This window comes from Rhinolophus ferrumequinum, chromosome 28 (genome assembly GCF_004115265.2).
Source record: "Rhinolophus ferrumequinum isolate MPI-CBG mRhiFer1 chromosome 28, mRhiFer1_v1.p, whole genome shotgun sequence".
In the NCBI taxonomy this organism is placed as follows: Eukaryota; Metazoa; Chordata; class Mammalia; order Chiroptera; family Rhinolophidae; genus Rhinolophus; species Rhinolophus ferrumequinum.
The window spans coordinates 1,718,838-1,734,735 of record NC_046311.1 but is presented as its reverse complement, the minus strand read 5'-3'; the positions used below and the strand labels follow the sequence as shown (position 1 = coordinate 1,734,735).

The following is a 15,898-nucleotide window of genomic DNA, read 5'->3' as shown; positions in this document are numbered from 1 at the left end:
GATGCTTTCGGCCTCAACTCACAGGGTTTGGCCGGGCTGCAGTCTGGGCACAGACAGCCAGCCGCTCACGAGACAGGCCACCAGGGAGCCAGCTCGGCCAGCGCTGCTCACTGGCCTGTCATCGCGCTGTTTCTGTGAGAGGTCGAGGTGGTGCGTCCACCTCAGTGTCCCTGCTGGTCTGGGAGGCAGCACCCCTGAGGGACACTGCGCGTTCTGCTTCTGTTTCCTCATCCAGCCCTGACAGTGAACTGTTAATAACTGTACTGAACGCTCGTCCATGTTTCTAGCATGTGTTTCACCACTTGAGTGGCCGGCAGCCCTGGCTGCACATTAGAGCCAATCACAGGGGAGATAGGACACCTGCCCGGGATTTGGGGACAGACGGTGGGCACTGTCACTGTGAAGCTGCCGTGGGAGGAGGACTGCCGCTCCCCTGAGGGATTCTTATGCTCGGTCAAGTTGAGAAGCCCTGAACTAAAGGATTTAGCACGGCGCGGTTGGGCGGCAGCCTTCGGCAGCCGGGAGGGGCATGAAGTGATGGGCTTGGCCCCTGTCAGTTCTACTGCCCAGCTCCTGTGCGCCCAGCTCTCGGTTTGGGGCCAGGCCTTTGGGGAGAGCAGCTGGAGGAGCAGCCTCTGAAGGTTTGCTGCCCTCCTTGCTGTGGGCACAGGCTAACCAGGCACGGGGAAAGGCATGGCAGCCGTGGGACCTCGCTTGCAAGTCCACACATGGCAGGCCCTCCACTGGGGTCAGGGGGAGGTTTGCAGGGTCACCAGGCAGTACCTTCTGTTGTGGAATGGGAGGGAAGTGGGTTCCCCATGCTGTCACACACGGGGACCCAGGCTAACCCTGGAACGAACACAGTGACGACACCACAAAGGACAGCATGTACGCCGTGGAATGGGTGTGCCTTGGAAAGGGGCTGACAGTTGTCAGCAGTCGGTCACGACAGGACAGAAGTGTGTGGAGCTCAGCTATGTGGCCGAGCCCTTCAGCAGGACAATGTCGGGCAGATAACGGGTCCCACAGGCATCTCGGGAGCTCTCGAGTCCACCCCTGTGGTGTCGGTGCTGGAAAGGATGGTCTGTTTCCACATGTCAGTCGTGAAGCAAACGTCACGAAAACCGTCCATACAAATCTATAGCTTATTTGCTTTGGAACGCATGGGCTGTCTTTGGGCTGATGCCAGAAGCTGGGATCGGGAGCACAGTGAGCCGTCCATTTCTTGCCATATTAGGTAACAGATAAATGTGGCAAAAAAAAAAAAATGCTGATTTTATCTGAGTCGACTATTAACAGTGTTATTGGGTTTCTGTTGTTTGAAATAGAAATCAAGTGTTTAGTGGCGAGAAAAGCATGCGTATGTGATTTGGGCCCCTTGGAAATTGCCCAGTTGTGTAGTAAACACCTAGAAAAAGCATTTAGCACTAGCCTGCCAGAGGTGCTCAGTAAGCACACGTGAGAATGAAACCTGAGCATCGCAGGCTGGTTGTTTTTCGTTTCTCTGCGGTGACTTTCCCACTAGAAACCACAGGCTGCCGCGATCTGTTGTCCCAGATGTTTCTTTGGCGTCTGTTCAGTCCTTGTCGTGAACTATTTATGCGGACAGCCTTGTTTTTCTTTGCAGCATGCATAGCGTGCTCCTGAGCCGCCGGACGGTTTGTGTTCTCCTCTCACGTTTTCTGTTGAAAGATATTTCATGAATCTGGACAGATTGCCAGCTCGGGCCACTGGGTTCATTATCAACATGGAGTCTGCGGTGTTTTCGCACACACGGCTGGAGGGCTTCTCTGCAAGCCGAGAGCACTCATGCTAGTACGTGTGTGTGTGTCTACAGGTGTGTGTACGCAGGCATCTGTGTGTGCATGCTTGTGTGTGCACGTGTGCACACGTGTGTGCATGTGTGTACACAGGCACTTGTGTGTGCATGCTTGCATGTGTCTGTGCACGTGTGTGTGCAGGCACCTGTGTGTGCGTGCTTGTGTGTGCGCACATGCGTGCACATGTGTGTGCATGTGTGTGCGCAGGCAAGTGTGTGCATGCTTGCATGTGTGTGTGCGTCTGTACATGTGTGTACACAGGCACCTGTGTGTGCATGCTTGTGTGTGTGTGCATGTGTGTGTACATGTGTGTACACAGGCATCTGTGTGTGCATGCTTGTGTGTGTTTGTGCACATGTGTACATGTGTATATGTAGGCACCTGTGTGTGTGCTTGTACATGTGTGTACGCAGGCACCTGTGCGTGCATGCTTGTGTGTGTGTGCATGTGTGTGTACATGTGTGTACACAGGCATCTGTGTGTGCATGCTTGTGTGTGTTTGTGCACATGTGTACATGTGTATATGTAGGCACGTGTGTGTGCTTGTACATGTGTGTACGCAGGTACCTGTGTTTGCATGCTTGCATGTGTGTGTACATGTGTGTGTACATGTGTGTATGCAGGTCCCTGTGTGTGCATACGTGTGTGTGTCCTGTACATACGTGTGTGTGTGTGTGTATACGTGTGTGGAGTCAGTAGGACCTGGTGACAGTTACAGTGCAGGGCCCTTTCCCTTGGGTAAATGACTTGCCTTCCCTGGGCCTCCGTTTCCCCTTCCCCCTGCAGGACCGTGAGGTGACGGGGGAAATAATGCTAATAGTACAGTTTGGGAGGTGTAGGGAGTTGTTTACTGTCTAACGATTGGAAGTTACATTTGAACACGGACATAGATCGTGGGTTTCCTAACAAGCCGTCTTGCTCTGCTGTTATCTCTTCTCACCCCTCTTAAGCTTTGGGCACTGTTGACAAGGGAAGGCCTTGCGTGTTGTGCTGTGACAGGGACCGGGCCGGCTCAGGCCTGTCTCTGCCAGCCTTCAGGGCACAGAACCAGTTTCCAGATGGAGGGCTCCGTGGTCAGAGCTGGTCGCCGTGCCCGCGTTCAGCCTTTGTAGCTGGCCCCTGAAGCCGGGCCAGGGCACCCCAACCCTCACCAGTCCCAAACTCCTTTCTCCTCCTACCCTTGCCTCCCACGTGTGAGGACCTATCATGCGATGTCAAGAGTAACAGCTGGGGAGGGCAGGGGTCTGCAAGCTAAGCGTACCCGGGCTTGGCAAGGCTTGAAGACACTGGCCCAGTCATGGCACTGAGTGATGGGTGGTCCATCGGTGCAGGGCATTCCTGCGAGAGAAGTAACCTGCCATGCACACAGCCCCCTCCTCAGAGGGGTTCCCGGGGGTCAGCAGGCAGCCAGGGAACCGGGGGAGACAGCCCCCACTGTGCGTTCCAGCTGGAACACGGACCCTTGGGCTAGAGACCAAGCCACTTCCCCCTGAAATGCCAGCCTCTGTGGGTCAGTGCAGGGGGCCCTCCCGCCTCCATGGAGCTGAGCCACGGCCCAATCAGGGAGCGCGTTTGAGGAGGTGGGCGCAGGCAGTCCAGGTGGAGATCAGCTTTCCCAGCTCCCGAGAGCAGTCACTGACCTGATAACGGGAGAGAACGAGGTTCAAGGTCTCAGTCTGTCTGAATACATGTTTTCCATCACTTAGAAATGTATGAGTTAGGCTTGAGAACTCTTAATCTTGCTTTAAATCCGTGTGGAGACTGACCTGAATGGAAGAACCATGCATATCTTTGTCACGCGAGACACCTGTCCCCTGTGTTCTCATTTGCGTATCACAGCTTCTTGAAAGGAGCAACATCCATCCGACTAGCGCTTGAGAAACAGCAGCTTTGTAAATAAGGTTTAACAATTCCCAGCCCCTCTATGTTTGCTGGGGCATGAAGTTTGTATAATTGGGAATCCTTTTTAAAGAAAAAGAACAAGCTGTTACGTATAAGACACATAGGTAGATAAGACCCCAGCCCCTAAAACAGTGGTTCTCCAAACGCAGTGCACTTCAGAACGGCCGTCGGTCTGTAAAACACGCAGATGCCAGGGCCCCACCCTTTTCTGTAAATTCCGCTACCTTGCGATCACGTCCCGGGTCTGTATTTTTAAAAGCCGCCCTGGTGATTAGAGTGTGAAGCAGAGGTTGAGAATGACTGCATCCCAGTAAAATCACACAGTCCCGTCTGTTTACGCCAAGAGAGACATTATAGCAAGATCAAAATAAAAAAAGAAACAAAATGTTAAAAATGTAATCAGTAACACTGTCGAAAAATTAGCAGCTACAGCATTTTAGACTCTTTGCAAGAGTCTTGATTTCTTAATCTCGTTTCCTAACTTTGATGCTGAAGAAGCAAGTTACTGGATAAAGACTTCTTTTTTCTGTCTATAAAAAGCAACTGTAGCAAAAATAACGTAGGAGTAATGTTGTTTTTAGGCAGATGTAATTATTTGGAGTTACTTTGGAACATCTCAAGAATCATTACTTTCTGCTGGGGGGATTGAGGTTTCAGTAATAGTCTCACGTGATGGTCATATTTTGTAATGCTTTGGTTAAAAATAACTTGATTGCAAAAACCTCAGCATGCTCAGGAACATTAAAATAGTTTCCTTTAGCTTCACTAAAAAAAGGCACATTTCTTTCTGAAATGTCATGACTTACGGCAAATGGCTAAATGAAAATGCATGGATAGGACGGACCTTTCCTGTTTATTGCTCTCTCAGTAGAAGCTAATTGAGGAAAACATCTGCATTCTGTTTTCCCTTTATTTTTGTGGATTCTTTTATGACACTGCGGTGCAGAGCCTGGCCTGCAGCCCGTTCACCAGGGCAGAGCCGATGAGCTGTCGACTTCCCGGTTCTGGTGATGGCATCCATTCTCTCCTGGGAGCTCGGCAGTCTCCTTCTGTGACCTTGAACGCACATATTCTAAGGACCTATAGTCACAAAGAGCTCCTCGTGGTGGGAACCTCAGAGGTGACCTGGGCCAACTCTTCTCTCAGTCACGCAGCTCCCTCCAGAACATGCCTAGAAAGTGGGTGCCTGGCTCCTTGGGAATATCCGCAGGGCAGGCTGGCCCTGTCAGGAGACAGCCCCGTCCACGTGGGAGTGATGCACGTGTGCTCAGCGTGAAGTCGCCCGCGGTCGCCTGCTACTATTCTAAGCAGCACAGCTGACGTTGTTTGGTAAGAGTGGAGATCAGCATGCACACACACATGCACATGTCCACACGTGTGCACACATGTCCACACACATGCACACATGTATGCAGACATGCATGCACGTGCACACACGTACGGGCATGTGCACACATGCACGCGTATGCACACGCATGCACACATGTATGCACACAATCCACACATGTATGCACACATGTGCGCACTTGCAGCCATATGTGCGCATGCATACACATGTACGGGCATGTGCACTCACATGCACACACACACACACACACACAGACTCGCTCATGGCCAGGCAATGAGTTAAGAACATGGACCTTGGAGACAGTAAGGAAGCCCCTGGGTCGAGATGGTGGGTGTCAGGCTTGCCCAGAGAGCAGCTGAGGTTTGTCCAGACCAACAAAGCGGTGCCTGGAGCCCTGGGGCCAGAGCTGGACCCCCCACACTCACCCCTCCAGGACTGGCAGCAGCCTCACCCACAACTGAGGCAGCTCCCGGAGCTTGACCACCACGTCTTCGTGGGTGAAGGGGAACTTCTTTAGGGGAGGCAAATTGCGTGTCTTTGGCTAATCCAGCAGATGGTTATTCAGCACACGTCCCTGTGCTGGAGCTGACAATACAGCAATGGTGGGACAAGCGAGCTCGCCATTCGTGATGAAGCTTTTGCCGAGGTGGAGACACAGTCAGAGGATGAGGCTAGAAGTAAAGTGCTCATGCAGGGAAAAAGCAGGAGGCTGTAAAAACAGGCACAGGGACCCGAATTCCCATGTTGGAGATGGTGGGGACGGGGAGCAGGGAAAGGTTTCTTGGAGGAAATGGTTGTGAAGCTGGAACCTCAGGAATATGGAGATCAGCCATCCTTAGGACCTGGGGGTGTCAGGAGCTTCCCCAGCCCCGGGAATAGCACGTGAAAAGGCCCTGTGGCAGGGAAGGTGCTGTCCAATCTGAGCAGGGGGCCATGGAGTGTGAGGAAGGGGTCAGGCCAGGCCAGTGACGGCCACCGGGGGCCATCATGCACTTAGAATTCCCTCAGAGTACCCAGAGCAGTCCCCACAAGGAGCTTCCCACTCTCCGATGTGCATTTTTATGCATCAAGACTGCTCTGGTGCTGGGAAGAAAATGGTTTTACCTGCAATGCAAGGAGAGGGACCTGACACTACATGCTGCATGAGGTGCTGTGTGAACTAACTTCACAAATACTTCTCGTTTCATCCTCATGACAAGCCTTTGTGGGGACGGGGGAGGCAGGAGGGTATCCAGGTGTTCTACCACTTTTGTTGAAAAGACTGCTCTTTCTCCACTGGGGATTGCCTTTGCACCTTTGTCAGAAATCAGTCGTCTCTCCGTACACGTCTACTTTTGGATGCTGTGCTATTCTGTAGGTCTCCTTGTCTGTTCGTGCCCCAGTTCTGCCCCGTTCGGGTTAGCAAGGCTTTATCACGAAGTCAGGGACTGCTGGTCTTCCAACTGGATCCTTCTTTTCTGGAGCTATCTGGGCTCTTCTAGGTTCTCTGCATTTCCGTATGAATTTTGCAATCAGCTTGCTAGTTCTTACGAAAAAGCCCGATGGGGTTTTCATTGAGGTTCCATCGAATCTATACATGAATTTGGGGAGAATTGACTTCTTAGCAATATTGAGTCTTCTAACGCATGTAAAGTGTATAACTACCACTTAGTTAGTTCTTTCATTTCTTTCAGCATTTTCTGTTATTATCAGCGTACGCGTATAGTTCTAACATACCTGTCAGATTGACCTCTAAGCATTTCGTGTTTTTATGCTATTGCCAATGGTATTTTTTATTACAGTTTCTAATTGTTCATTGTTAGAATGTCGCAATAGAATTGCTTCTTGTTGTCTCATTGCACCGGCAAGAACCTCCATTATATGTGGAACAGAAGTGGTGAGAGTAGCCGTCTTTTGTCTTTTTCCTGGTCATGCAAAGAATTCCGTCTTTCATTGTTAAGCTTAAGTTTTCGTGGATGTCCTTTATCAGCCCGAGTAGCTTCCCTTCCACTCAAAGTTTGCCGAGTGTGCTTGTTAGGACTTCACGTTGGATTTTGTCAAGATGCTTCCGTGGCATCTATTCTGAAGATAATATGGTTTTTCCTTTTTCGTTTGTTCATATGGTGAATGACACTTTGATTTGGAGAAGTTGAGCCAACTTTGTATTCCTGGGATAAACTCCATTTAGATATGACGTGTTGTACTTTTTAGATAGTGTTAGATTTGACGTCCTAACGTTTTGTCTAAAAATTTTTGCATCTGCGTTCAGGAGGGATACTGGGCTTTTTCATGTCTTTGCTCCACTGTCTTCTGACTCGCGTTGCCTTCTGTGAGAAATCTGCTGTCATGCGTATCTTTGTTCCTCTACAAAGTACCTCTTTCTTCCTCTGGCTGGTTTTAAGGTTTTTCTCTTTGTCACCAGTATTGAGCAATCTGATCATGATTTGCCTTATTACAGGTTCGTTGTGTTTATCATGCTTGGTGTTCATTCAGCTTCTTTGAACTTTGGGTTTATTTATAACATATATGAGCTATTTGTTCTTCAATTGTTTCTTCTGTACCCCTTCTCTCCTGTTATGGGGACTTCAGTCACCTATTAGACTGACTGAAATTGTCCCCAGCTCACTGATGCCGTGTTTATATTTTAAAATCCTTTTACTGTGTTTCCCCGAAAATAAGACCTACCCAGACAATCAGTTCTAATGCGTCTTTTGGAGCAAAAATTAATGTAAGACCCGGTCTTATTTTACTATAAGACCAGGTCTTATATAATATAACACCCGGTCTTATATTAATTTTTGCTCCAAAAGATGCTTTAGAGCTGATTCTCTGGCTAGGTCTTATTTTGGGGAAACAAGGTAATCTCTGTGTATGCTATTTCAAATGTGTATGTCTTCACATTCACTAATCTTTTCTTTGCCATATCTGGTCTGCCATTAATTCCAGCCTGTGAGTTTTTCGTCTCAGACATTGTAGTTTTCATGTCCGGAAGTTCTGTTTTTCACTCTCAACTCTAATCTTCCTGTTGGCACTTTCCTTGACCTCAGTTTCCTCACAGGCATGTGCTGACCAGTCCCCTGGTGCTGAGTCAAAGGGGACCCTCTGCAGGTCTCTGGGATTCTCTCTGTGCACCTCTCATCTCTGGTACTCTGTCTAGCTGCTTCAGTCCCCCGGTCTCTGAGCCCATTTCCTCAGCAGAGGGAGTCAGCTGGGCTCAGTGTGGTCCCCTCTGCCTGTGCTGCAGCTGGACATGCTTTCTGGTGGCAAGGTAGGGGGTTATGGGGCCCATCTCGTCTGTGTCCCATCTCTGCCTGATGTCCCATGTTTTGAGCAGCATGGTTATATATATATATATTTTTTGCCAGGTATTTTTATTGTTTCTAAAGGGAAGGTAAATCTGGCCACTGTCAATGCATCTTGGCTGGAAGCAGAGGTCCTCATGTTTCTTTGAATGCCTCTCCTGTGTGTCACCTGTCAGCTCTGCTCCACAGTTCCTGTGATAGATCTCTGTACTCGTCTTTTGGACTGTGAGCTGTTTGCTTATCACACTCACCTCCTTTTTCTGTGATTTCCGGGAAAATTTCTCAAAGATTTCATTTAACTCCGTGATGGAGCTTTCAACAGTGTCACTATTTACTGCCTCCATTGGGTTTTCAGTGAGTCATGTTTTTCATCTAAAAGCAATCTTTCCTGGTTTTAGGTTATTCTGTTTTGATTTATGAAAGATATTCTGAAATATCAGTGAGATTTGGTATTTCAAATATCATCCTCTTTCTTGGAATGTGTTTCATGGAGTGGAGTAGTATGTGTTCTAATTTTTCATATCATTTCTCTTTATAAAGTGAGTCTTTTCAGGTGTGAAGTTAACTTACCCCCCCCCCCTTATCTTTTGATTCATCCTCTGTTCCTAACATTAAGACTTGAGAAGGTTTCGGTCAGAGTGTAATTTGTTTGAAACGTAATTTTTCTGGATAGGGGTTCAGTTGTCTGGAGGGCGCTATGAGTTTTCCGCAGGCTGGGGTAGCCTGGGGTTGGCCGGACATCACCCCCTGCTTTTGCTGGAGCCCTGCCCCTCAGCCGCAGCCGTTCCTCCTCTTTCCAAGACGGGTTAGCTGCTGTAAGTGGCGGTGACCTGAGCCCTCTGTCCCTGACCTTTCTGTGCAGACCCCAGGCCACTTCTCTGCTTTCTGACTCCTTGGTCTTTTTCCTGCTTACAGTTTTGGAGGCTTCTCTTAGGGACCCTCTCACTTCCTTCCCAGACAGGCCATGCCTGTGTGTGTGTTGAACCACTGGACGGCTCATATTCACTTGCATCCCATCCTAGGTGCCCGGTTTCTCGCAGAACTCCCTCAGTATTGCTGATCTATTCAAAGCCCCTTCCACCATTTTTGTGCATGGGTGCAGACTATTCCCACTCCTTCTTGTATTTTTTGATCATCTCATTAGCAACGTGCTGAGGAGGCGAGGCTCGGCCTGAAACTGCCCTCTTGAACTCTGAGGCAGCCTGGCCCCTGTCCGCGCGCCAGGCCGCCTCATCGGGGCGGAGGGGAAGCAGGTACCGTTCCAACGAAAGCCCGCAGGCTCGCATCGCTGGCATTTTTGTAGCATGATACGCCAGGAGGAATGTATTTCTTTAAATCACACTCCAGCATATTCTAAACAGGATGAAGAATTTGTACTTTTGTCTACAGATTAAATAGCAGAAGAGGTGCCGGCCGCGGGGGGGAGACGGTGGGGTGACGATTTTATAATGAATAGCAGAGCAGACGCGGCGTTCCCGTGACGGCTTGTCACATGTGGAATGTGAGCGCTGGAGAGAGCTGGGAGCCCTGGCGGGCTGGGAGAGTGGCACAGCCTGTCACCCCTGAGGACTCTGTGCCCTTGGAGTTACCCCACGTGGCCCAGTCTTGGTCTTGTAATTGCGCCTGGGCCGATTATCTCCGATGTACTATGCAGCTTTTGGCTACCCTCCTCCTCGCCTTGTTAGTGTCTCATTAGCACGTTCCCCAGATGGCAGAGTGGGGAGACAAAGGGTTGACACGCAAACCAGACTGCTTGGCAGAAAGGCTCCTTCTGAGTGTCTGTGGGGCTGCTAGCTGCCCACTCAGTCCCTTCTGCCAGCCCTAATCAGGAGCGTGAGCCTTTTGGTGTCTTTTGTTATTCCACGGCCATAGGCCACAGTCCAGCCGCCACCTTCACTGGTCAGAAAAGCAAGCGGGCACAGAGGATGGATGGTCCCCTTAAACCTATCCCTGCTCGCTGAGAACGGTTTACTCTGTGGGTCGGCCAGGAGTGCCGCCTGCTCTGTAGACATGCTCACTTCTTCCCAGCGTGATTTTTGTGGCTGACCAGCGTCTACCCGGGGAGCGGGTCCCCATGTCCCCATGGCTGGGTGTCTGTCTTTCCCCGAGTGGCAGAGATGGGCAGCATTCGATCTTAATGCTAGTCTGACAAGTCTTTCTGCTCCTGAAAGCTGAATTATTGATGTTCTTACATTTGAAGTGCAAGTCATATGAATCTGGGGGGCGGTGAGAAGTTTTGCCTTTACAGTATGATGCAGCTTTTGCAAAGCACACTCAGTATGTATTGCCAACAACATCAAGGGCTGATGGGTCTGTCGGAAGCATCCAGTGTGCCGGGCACCCCCTGAGTGAGAGACGGTGGGACACACCTGAAAGCTTCACCATCGGTCTGCTTCCGGTCACACCTTCCTGGCCTTCTGGGCCCGGCACTCGCCCAGCCCACCTCCCCAGGGAGCTCCAGCCGGACAGGACGCTGCCCCATTCTCAGACCCGTCCCCTGCACTGTCCCACACCAGGTTCCCATCCCTGGGCCTGGGGTGCCCTTCACCTCCAGCTTCCCCTGCCTGATCCTGTACGGCTCCCTTTAATGCCACCTCTTACGGGAAGCCTTCCCTGATACCCCTTTGCTCTCTGACAGGAAGCACTCTCTCCCTGCTCTGTGGCACCTCTGCACGTTGTCCAGACTTCTCCAGACCTCAGCTGAGTTGGTTGATTAGTTAGGTGGGGACAGTGCCCCGTTTCCCCATCACTGGGAGCCTGCTGTCGCTGCACTGAGGTTCTGTGGGATGGAGTCCATCCCTCTGACTCCCCACCAGCCTCTAGATGTCTGGGAGCTTCCATGCACACTGCTGAAAACAGAAAACAGTCTGTTGCTCCGTGAGGCTCATCCCCTTCCAGTGTGGCCGGGCTGACTTCCACAGTCTGTGTGTCTTCTGTGTGGACTCGCCACGTGCCCACCGCCCTGCCCTCCCCTCCCAGCTTGGTTCACCAGCGTCGCCAGTGCCCAGCGTAGGGGCTGGGTGGGTGGTTTAACAGCCGTAACTCGAGCTGGGAAAGGAAGGTCCTTTGGTTGCTGCCATTAAAATGTGTCCTTTTTACAGAACCCCTTCCAGACTCTAGCGCCAATGTCCCCAGTGGATATAGAGTTGTGCACTGGCCTGTGGGACACGCACAGTCTGTCACTTACTGGATGTCACCAGCCTTTCCCTGCCTGGATAACCAGGCAGAACCAGAAGAGATGTGTTCGTTGATTGGGGGCCCAGGTTACTAGGGGAGGACCTGGGTTTCCTGCCTCTTGGTTGTTGAGAAGGTGTCCGGAGCTCCGTTTCCAGGACCTGCTGATGGTTCCTGCTGTGAAGGGAAATGCTCTGTCAGGCTTGAGGCTGGGTGGGGTGCTTCTAGAGAGAAGCTCTAGTCCCAGTTCTTCAGGGATCCTTTACAACATGGGGGGAAGAGAAACCCATGTGAACTCATGAGGGTTGTAACTGGCCGTTGTGCCGGCTTCACATGGTTGCGATTCAGGCCAGAGCTGCTGGAACCACTGTGTGGGAGGCCCCTGGCCTCAGGGACACGCACAGGCTCCACCCACGGCCAGAGTTTGTAATCTTGGAAGAGAAGCAGGTCATTACCCAGGAACGGTACCGTGGGGGACCATGTGGGCAGCGTATTCCAAGGCTCCCCAAGTCCCCACCCCCTGGCGAGGAAGTCCAATAGGAAGCTAGGTTCTGCTGGCAAGGGGTTTTACTGCTGTGATTCAAGTTTCAAGTCAGTTGACCCTAAAAAATGAGATTATCCATGTCGATCTGACCCAATCAGATAAATAATTTCAAAGCCAAGAATTTCATCTGGCTGGCGACAGAAGGAAAAATCAGAGAGATTCGAAGCACAACTACATGGCCCTCAGTAAAATCCTTGGTCAATTAAAACGTAATCTCCTGCCCTTCCTCTTCTCCCAGAGGCTAGAGATTGTTGTCTGAGTCTGGGCTGTTCGGTTGCAAGTGACAGAAACTAAACTCGAACGACTTTGGGCATTAAAGGGGGGAATTTATTGGCGCCGAAGAGTTGAAGACTGAGGGTGTCCTTTCACTGGTTTACGTTTTCTCTGCTTTCTCAGAGTCAGTTCCATTGTCTTAGATCCAATTCTCCACGAAGCCGGAATCATTGCCGCTAAAAACGCCATGCTTAGACTCTTGAAGAAAAGAGAGGGGAGAGGTGGCATGCTTGCATTTTGCCTGTGGAGGACTCTGATTAGCCTGGCTGGCTCATGTCCTGGTCGCGGGACCAGTGTGGACAGAGGAGAAGTGAAGGACTGTGATAGGCCCAGCTTATAGTCAGGTGTCCAGCCCCCAACCAGTCACTGTGGCCCGAGGGCACATGAGGTACTATGATTGGCCTAGCTTGTGTCATGTGCCCAAGCCTCAGCCAATCACTACGGCCAGGGAGGTGGGATCTCGTAAGAAGATAGCAGCCCCTTTTTGACTTTGGTAATAAATGAATAGCACATGGCATTGTGCTGGGGCAGGTTCTGGGTGCAGAGAGGAACGGATGTCCTTAGGCAGCTCCGCTCTCCACCCAGCGCCCCCCTCTTCTGGTCTGAGAGGAAACTAGTTGGGCTACAACGTGAGACTTGGGGTATTTGTACCTGAGCCATATCCGAACACCTGCCAGAGATAATGAAATGTGAGCAAAATGCACCCACACCCAGCAGCAGGGGCCGTCTTCTCCCAGGCGCAGGAGACACAGCTCCGCTCCAGAGTTTGTTCTGTGGCTCCGTGGATTCCTGTGCTGAGGGGGTGTTTGTTCCTGTGTGCACAGCTGCTATGATGGCTGGGGTCCACTTGGGAGAACGAGAACACGGTGTCACCGGAACAGCTACCGAAGCCTCTTCGCCGTTTCAGGGGGCCACACATGTGTGGGACAACATCGCGTATTATCCACTGCGGGCGGTCACTTTGTTTTTGTTGCTGATCATTGTCTCTTGTTGTCCTCCGTTTTCAACCAAGATAAGATGTTTCCAGTTTTCCTAAGGATTCTTTTGATGAAAGAATTCTAATTTCTATTTGCATTTCTGTTGTAGCCTGGGGAGCCGTTTTATGAGCACAAAGCCTTCCTTTGTGAGCTAATCCAAGACAAACTTCTGATTCTTCTTTTTAGAAAAGTTACTACCGACCAAGATAATACTTAAAAATCCGCGTGCTGAGAACAGTCACGGAAGGGCTGGCTGCCTGTAGGAGCAGGTGCTGTTACAGTGGGAATCTTTATAGTCGTTCTTCTAAAGTAGGGCTCAGCAAGTGCTTTTAGGAAGGGCCAGATAGTAAACATTTCTGGCTTTGGGGGCCACACAGTGTTTTTTCCAACTGCTGACCTCCCCCACTGTCACAGGAAAGTGGCTCTAGACGATACATATACTTTTCAAATGTCTTAGAACAATGAGCGTTAAAAGCCCTGAGATGTGTTATAATTTCTTCCGTTTCATGGAGCGGAAACGCTGACAATCGGTCAGTGTGGTGACTGTGGGTGTCCAGCAGCTTTAGAGATACACAGGGGGCTGTATTAACGGCCTTAAGAATATTCTTCTCATTGGATGCAGTCATTCTGTTTTGGAGAAATCTATCTGCAGATGGTAGGGATATTTTTTTTCTATACATTTACTTACCTCGGCATTATTTGCCATCTGGAAAACCTGGGGACAACTTAACGTCCACCGGTGAATTGTCTACTCAGAATAATGATAGCTGGTTGGGAAGGGCACTGGGACAGAGGAAGGTGGCAGCCTGACGCTGACCCCTGGCACGTGGCATGTGGGGCAAGGAGCCTCCTCCCAGAGCAAATGCTGCTGGGGATGCAGTAGGTCACGTGGTCTGTGAAATTGGGGTTTCAGCGCCCAGGATGTGGGCATTTATTTATTCCAGAGGCACCCCAGGAAGGAGGGGAGCAGTGGACTTGGACTATGGGTGAAGGGTACAGACAGCAGAGGTAACCAGGGAGGCCGGTAGTTTTGGCCGTGGCCAGAGAGCCCAGGATGGGGTTTGTGGTGGGACCAGCCCCATGACAGGCTGCAGAAGAATGCATCCTTCTGACCCAGCGCGTGGGGTGGGGTGAGGAGGCCCCGGAGGATTCATCGCTGGCCTGGACTGGTCACGCTTCTCGGGCCCACTGGGAGCCAGCCCTAGGAACGCAGACCCGCAGGCCCAGCCGACCCAGGCTCTGTGGGTCAGGAGAGAAGACTGGGGGCGACGTCAGCACACAGCTCCATGCTTGTTCCACTGCCGGGAGCCCCCGGTCACCCGCGGGACGAGAGCGACTCCCAGTCCATCACCCGGGCCATGCCCCCTTGCTGACATTGAATTTGTCAAAAATCCAGTTGACGGACAGCCTTTCGGGAGCACACGCGTACAAAGTGAGGTGTGCTTTTGTTCCTGAGGAGCCCGGGAAGGGCCTCGCTGTGCCTGAGGCCGCTGCAGGAGCACATGGAGAACTACGCCTGAAGCACTTGTCCCTCAGGGTCACGATAGCACATCGCAGAGCTGTTTGCCTTTCCACATGTCCCACGGCTCATGTGCTCCGCAGCTGTGATTTATTTTCAGAGCACACTTTGGAATTTGACAGATTCTCATGCTGGCCCGCGTCACAGCTGAAACCGTCTGCCATTTGGTCAATGATAAAGCAAGTGAGAGTTTACTCCAAAGCAGCCGTCTGTGAGTGAGACAGACAGGTGTCAAACCTGGGGCTGCAGACAGCACAGAGCTGGCTGCCCTCGCCCCGGTCCCTCCTCCTTGGCCAGCCGTGCCAGAGCTCCCAGCAGACTGGGCTTGGGCCACTGGGAGGAGTTGATTCTGCTGCACACATCCTGCTTAAAGGTGGACCATGGGCAGTGAGCACGTGCCTGCAGAGTCCTGCGCCAGGGGACTGCCTGCCGTGGGTGCTCCAGGGAGAGCCGGCTGGACACGCGGAAAACCCTGAGTGCAGAGAGAGCGGAGCTCAGGGAAAGCAGGGGTGTGGACAGGAGGTGACTCTCCTCCTGAGGTCACACACACCCCCAGGCTCCTGCTCCCTCCCCTGCTTTTGGAGCCCTGGGGGCTGGGGTTTGGGGAGGGGTCTTCTTCAAGGCCGTTTGATTTCCGGTGATAGAAACCCATTCAACCATTTACTGCAAAAGGGGTGGGACTCAGTCGTTTTCTTCCTCTGCTTTATTTTTGTTCCCAGAAGCCATCTCCATCTGACATTGCATTCCATTCCCTCCACACCGTTTCATTCTTTGGCGTTTGTTATCTGTTTACCCAGCAGACTATAGTGGCCTAGGCCTTTTTAGCTTTGGGGGCTTAGATCGGTGCCGAGCCTTTTGTGGGTACCAAGTAATTATTTATGAAATGATGGCAAGGTGACACCTTGGGTAAGTTGTGACAATAAGCAGGAGGTAGTCGGGCCAAGGTAAGGGTTCCCAAGGCAAAGAGAGGGAGCTGTGGGGACGTCCCAGAGCCACGAGACACAAGAACCCCGCAGAGGGGAAGATGGGGAGGAAGACGGTTGCGGGGGCTTGGGAGCTG

At 51.4% G+C, this 15,898-nt stretch overlaps 1 protein-coding gene across 5 annotated transcripts in view; it reads left to right on the top strand.

Annotated features, from left to right (window-relative positions):
- ARNT2 (aryl hydrocarbon receptor nuclear translocator 2) overlaps positions 1–15,898 on the top strand; it is an 89,556-nt gene that overhangs the window by 36,321 nt on the left and 37,337 nt on the right. The window lies entirely within an intron of this gene.